Consider the following 6,838-nt stretch of genomic DNA (forward strand, 5'->3'; position numbering starts at 1 on the left):
TGGATGTCAGTCCTCATGATTTTACTGGCACAGGACAGACCTAAACCTCATTGGGATGTCAGTCCTTCTCATGATTTTACTGGCACAGGTCAGACCTAAACCTCATTTGGATGTCAGTCCTTATGATTTTACTGGCACAGGTCAGACCTAAACCTCATTGGGATGTCAGTCATTCTCATGATTTTACTGGCACAGGTCAGACCTAAACCTCATTGGGATGTCAGTCATTCTCATGATTTTACTGGCACAGGACGGACCTAAACCTCATTGGGATGTCAGTCATTCTCATGATTTTACTGGCACAGGACGGACCTAAACCTCATTGGGATGTCAGTCATTCTCATGATTTTACTGGCACAGGACGGACCTAAACCTCATTGGGATGTCAGTCATTCTCATGATTTTACAGGCACAGGACGGACCTAAACCTCATTGGGATGTCAGTCATTCTCATGATTTTACAGGCACAGGACGGACCTAAACCTCATTGGGATGTCAGTCATGCTCATGATTTTACTGGCACAGATTGTCGCCGCTTACAGAGACACGGCGTTCGTGTGGCTTGACTGAGTGTTTCTATGGAAAAGTAAGGAAAAACAAGGAAAGGCAACTCTTCCACAGCCCATAAAAGCTTGACAGAGTTATTTCCCAACGTTGTCTATTTATTATCAGACCTGTGCGGTGTTCTGAAGCAGCTTCAAGCAACGATTTCTGTGAGGCCAAAAGAAATAAAAAGGTTTTTTTCAGATGACAAGGCCAAACAAATTAGGGCCCATAGGTAATTTACTTTTTGATTATTTTATTTGTTAAAGTATTTACACAGAACATGACTTTTGATTGGAGGAAAATCATGCAAGCTCTGTCTCCTGGATGGTTGAGAAGAGTAACTTTTTTTATGTCTGCAGAATCGAGTTTTGTCATTTGTAATGCTTTTTTTTTTTCATAGGGTCTAAAAAGTTCAGGGTGAGGAGGAATAAAATAGGGTTGGTCGGGGAATCTGAAACATAGTGGGTTTTTTTTTGCTTTAGCCTGTGTATGATTCTGACAAAGATATTTATGCTGTAGCAATTCGTTTACAAATTTTTTTCAAGATTATTACCTATGGCCATTTCAGCAAAGTTGCTGTAAAAAATGTATCCCAACAATATCCGTGGTGGTAGTTGAGTAAATTGTGCAGCCATGCTGACTGTTCCATTATTTTCTTTCAGGTACAGCTCAGACTCTTTCAGAATCTGTACACAAAGTACTGTTGTAATCCTAGCAAATGTGAAAATGCACAAAAAGTATCTTTCAATCTGTTGCTGCGTTCAACCATGTCCTTTGCATAGTAAACGGTTTTGTGTGATATGTTTTTCATTCTTCATCTATTTTCATGTTGATATTATTATTGAGTGTTTTTTATTGTCGATAACTTGCCAGTTTGTATTCAGATAGTAATCCTTGAACCAGATAATCAGATGATTTAATTTCATCATTATATCTTCATTCATTGGCTCACGTAAGTGTAGCCTATGCGATCGTAACTTTGTCTGTCTGTGCGTTTGTGCGTGTGTGTGTGTGTTTGTTTGTGCGTGTGTATGTCTGTGGTAGAAACTTTAACATTTCGTCATTTGAAGACGTCACATTATGACGTAAGAGGGTTAGACGTCACGCGAAGGAATTACTGAAGTTCTCGGTCATTGTTATTTTGAGCGGGCCGAGACTATTTTTGGTAGTCGTGTCCATGTAAGTAGGCTACATGCAGACAGACAGATCTAGATCTAGTATCTCGCTTTCTTGCACAGTGTCACCTATGCTTACTGTGTGTGTATGTGTGACGGAGTGATTGAGTTTGTGTTACTGTTTGTCGATTTCTTACCTGAGCCTTGAAGGCTTCGCCTCTTGTTTTCATATTGATATTGTTGTTGTTGTTGTTGTTGTTGATAACTTGCCAGTTTGCAATCAGATAATGATCTGATAATTTTATTTCAAAGAAATCAGTCTGTATTACCTCTTGGCTCTCTTCCACCCCCCCCCCCCCCCCCCCCCCCCCCACGACATTTTGCACATATACATTGGGTTTTTTATGTGTATGTGCCGATGTTGAAATTGTTCTGGTTGTTGTATATATAATGATCCGTTGAGCATGGTGCTGTTTATTACATTTGTGCAATGAAAATGAGAAAGAATGTTGTAAGAAAGAGATTTAAAAAAAAACCCAAGCAATCTGTATTGTCCACAAAAACATTTTGACCTTGACCAAGCAGGTAGAAAACTCGTTTATGACTATTTTCTTGATCATTTACTGATTAGTGTGTAGACTGTTTTCTTTTGTAATATTTATAGGAAATGTTGAATGGAAAAATCAAAACTGTCCAACATCAGGAGCAGTGTTCAACTTCAAGTAACACTTTCAAATGTCTCTTTTGCATTTTTATGCAAGCATCAGTGTAAACTCTATAATAAGCATGGATGGGATTCTTCCGGTATATGCCGGAAATCCGGATTCGATTCTGGCCTTTTTTTGTTAAAAAAATTTTAGGTTTACCCTAACCCTTACTTTTTTTTTGGTTTGGTTTCAGGATTCATGATATTTTTCATTCCCACCCATGAATAAGGGATATCTTTATAGTCATTTTTCAGTCCCACCCATAAATAAGGGATATCTTTATAGTCATTTTATTTTCTTTATTGCATTTTGTTCCTTATAAAAAGAAGCGGTTATATTTTTTATTGAATACGTTGCATTTATTTGATGGGAAAGCTGATACATGTGTGCGGAGTTTAAAAACAAATTCTTCTTCTTCTTCGTTCATGGGCTGAAACTCCCGCCTTCACGCATGATTGTGCACGAGTGGGTTTATACATGTATGACCATTTTGACCCCGCCATGCAGGCAGCCATACACCGCTTTCAGGGGAGTTTTTTTTTACAAGTTTTAATGTGGTGCACCACCACCACTCCCACTGATTAGTTCTTTGCCAAGAAATTTTACGTTTTGTTTTTGTTTGTTGTTGAGAAAAGCTCAGTTTGAACTGTCTCCAGGCATCGTTGTTTATTTTCATTGTGTTTACGTTTTTAGAGATGGAAACTTATGTGTTTGTTCAATAGTAATGGTGTGCCACAAGTGATAACATGATTTATTTTGTAGCTCATGACTGTGACAATATTGCACTGCCTACAGTGAATATTACTCGTTACTTATACTTTGTAAACATTTAAGCATATACCAATGTTTTAACCACTGATGTTTTGTCAAGGTGCAAGTACAGCATAACTCTGTTGTCTTTTAGTGGATTTGTTGAATATGTACTTATTAACAGATATATAAAGCATACAAAAACAGAAATCATATCCATGTATTATGTTTTTGGTTGTCTGACTTGCACATGCTTACATGCAGGTGTCTGTCGCGCGCGCGTGTGTGTGTGTGTGAGGTTTCAACTGCAATTCTAATTACACAATATTTTGCTTTCAATTGGAATTTCGACTATAGGCAGGCAATCTCATACACGCATATACATGCACAGAGACAGGGGGGTACACACACACCCACCCACACACACACATAACAACACAACACACACACAAAGTAAAAAGTGATCCAGTTTTTTTCTCTCCACAAATTAAGGAAGTTTATTTTGATGTCAGAAGTGCAATGTACAAAGTGATGATACAGTCTGACGTCATGCACTCTCTCACCGCAAGAGCAGAGAACATACAGTACATCAATACTATGCCGCAGAAGCTAAGACGATGACATGCAGTTTGCAGCTATCCTACATCTATTACATAGTTTCTTGTACAACAACAGCAGAAATTACATTTTTCATTAAATTAGGTTTGACATTCTAAGTGGCAGCAGTAGCCAATAAGGATGCCTTTTTTGTGTTAATACACTACTAGGAAATCACACTTCTAACTTTAAATTTGTTTTAATTGACTATGTTCAAGGGTATCCGACTATTTGACCAAAAAAATGTTTTCTTCAAACTTCGCTGTAGTACAAACAGACAATTGGGGTCCAAGTCTTAACTTTTAGTCTTTAGCTCACTTTAAAAATGCTGTTATAATTTTGTAATCTTTACAGCACACTCAAACAAAAACATAAGGAGAAATTACCAAATGGCATGAATTGATAATATTCAATAATCATTATCAACGTTATAAAAAGTGGTAAAAAAGTACAGAGCGTTCAGCACAGCAACAGACAGCAAGAGCTGTAAAGCTGCAGCTATTGCGGTGAATAACAGTACAAAATACACAGAAGGCTCTGATGCACATTTTCAAACAATCAAATTCATGGGGCTGTGGATTCTGCATGAACTCCCCTACTAACTACAGCCGAACCAAGCCAAACTAGGTTCGGCGAAATTTGCACTACGTCATCAAATCAGGGGATTCCCCTATTTTTGGGTTGCAGCTGCGACGTTTGAGGTTTGCCGATTGACTCCTGCAAACCTAATGCAGCGCGTCATTGATGTAACCTTAGGCAAACTGACTTTTCAATGATTGAATATTTGTGTATCTTCATCCTTGAAGAGTGACAATAATGGCGGCTATCATTTTGAGAAGATGGCGAGTCTTCTCACGTGATATATCTTGATCATGTGACCGGTGTCGCCGAAACATTCACTGCTACCGCAAGTTAGTACACCGAATAAGGCACGGTGTAACATTCGCCGAACGTTCGCTGAACCCAGTTCGCTTGGTTGGCCTGTGGCTAGTAGTGGGCTTTACAGCGACAGCAATCCACAGGCACATGCCATACACAGTTCCTGTCAAAGCACAACGATGACACTTTTTGTTATATTACAGGGACGACCAGTACATGATGCAGTAATAACACACAACTTATGAGCAGTGATGAAATGCCAGTGAGGACTTGATTATACATACATGTATTGACGTCAACAGGCAAATCCATTTCCAGTGATCAGCATACGCTCAGACAAACATTCCTACCGATGATATCTACATGAGAACAAAGCCTAGAAACTCATCTACAATCCCTGCTGATGCTGATCAGACTATCTGGCAAGACAACACACGTGCAGGCACTAGCATTACAAAAAACACATTCAGTCATCTTCACAGATTAAACACTAGAAACCAACTGCACAGTCCTATGGATTCCACTGAGAAAGAAATATGAAGACGCCGTTATTACAGAAGTGCAGATAAGAGCACAGGCCTCAACATTTTTGAATATGCTCAATTTTAAAGTTAACATTAAGAATGGCTTCGCTACATTCCAAGTATAATTTGGGGCGCTTAGAACTATTTTAGGATTTGCGCCATATAATTAATCCTCATTATTATTAATATTATTATAATTTATCAAAGTATGACCGACAGAAATTTTCATCTATCAGAGGAATCTTTTTAAAGGAACGAAGTGTGTCTAGTCATTTTGTTTGTTTGTTTATTTGTTGCTTAACGTCCAGCCGACCACGCAGAGCCATATCAGGACGAGGAAGGGGGGGATGAAGGGGGCCACCCGTCAAGCGATTCCTGTTTACAAATGCACTAACCCATTACTTGTGTCCCAGCAGGCTTTAGTAAAACTAAATTAATACCTACTGGAAGATTACCAGTTTCCAGTATGTTAAAATAGGCTTAACCTATCTACTGCTGGACTTACATCAGAACACTAACAGATTAAACTATACATGAATCGCGAGACAAGCGGCAAGAGAAGAGATTTTTGGAAAAAATACAGGTGAATGAGCAAGAAGGCAGAAAAAAGAAAAGAATTCACGAAGAAAAAGAGAGCATGACAGGAAAGAGGAACCAAAAATCTACCTAACAGCAAACTAGAAAGCTCCTGCGGTTCCAAACACAGGAGGGGCCTTTAATTTCATAACCGCAGTGCCCCACTGCGGGAGTGTCTAGTCATCATGCAATTCACAGGGAAGTTTGGAGTGGTGAACTCAATAGACCTAACTACGTAGTGATTCATTGGACATCCACCTGCTGAAGTATTCGTCAAGATATACCCCGATTGCAACAAAGAAAGAAATAATGCAAGAAAAAAAAGAAAAAGTCTATCTGCCTTTACGATAAAAGATGGCTTTTAAATCAACAATCACAGATCATTCTAGGATGTGTGTATACACTTTAGGAACCAGAAGATTTGATTTCGAGCAGTTACAAAACCTTATTTTTTTCTTTATTTGGTGTTTAACGTCGTTTTCAACCACGAAGGTTATATCGCGAAGGGGGGAGATGGGATAGAGCCATTTGTCAATTGTTTCTTGTTCACAAAAGCACTAATCAAAAATTTGCTCCAGGGGCTTGCAACGTAGTACAATATATGACCTTACAGGGAGAATGCAAGTTTCCAGTACAAAGGACTTAACATTTCTTACATTCTGCTTGACTAAAATCTTTCAAAAATTGACTATATTCTATACAAGAAACACTTAACAAGGGTAAAAGGAGAAACAGAATCCGTTAGTCGCCTCTTACGACATGCTGGGGAGCATCGGGTAAATTCTTCCCCCTAACCCGCGGGGGGTTTACAAAATCTTATGATGTCAGCTGTTTGGACTAAAGTAAAGGATAATTGTAAACAGTTTTGTTTTTAATGCCAACTTTAGATTGATTTAAACACAGATATGTAATGCCTGTTGGTTGCGTTCTGTTGATTTTACTCAAGTAGGAATCTTACTTGTTGAGAGCTGTCTCATGACGGCAGCTTTCAACCATTGTACAATCCAACCATTTAGGACATCAGTTTTATTTATTTATTTATTTGGTGTTTAATGTCGTTTTCAACCACGAAGGTTATATCGCGACGGGGAAAGGGGGGGGGGGGGGGAGATGGGATAGAGCCACTTGTTAATTGTTTCTTGTT

This window comes from Littorina saxatilis, linkage group LG12, assembly GCF_037325665.1.
Source record: "Littorina saxatilis isolate snail1 linkage group LG12, US_GU_Lsax_2.0, whole genome shotgun sequence".
Lineage (NCBI taxonomy): Eukaryota > Metazoa > Mollusca > Gastropoda > Littorinimorpha > Littorinidae > Littorina > Littorina saxatilis.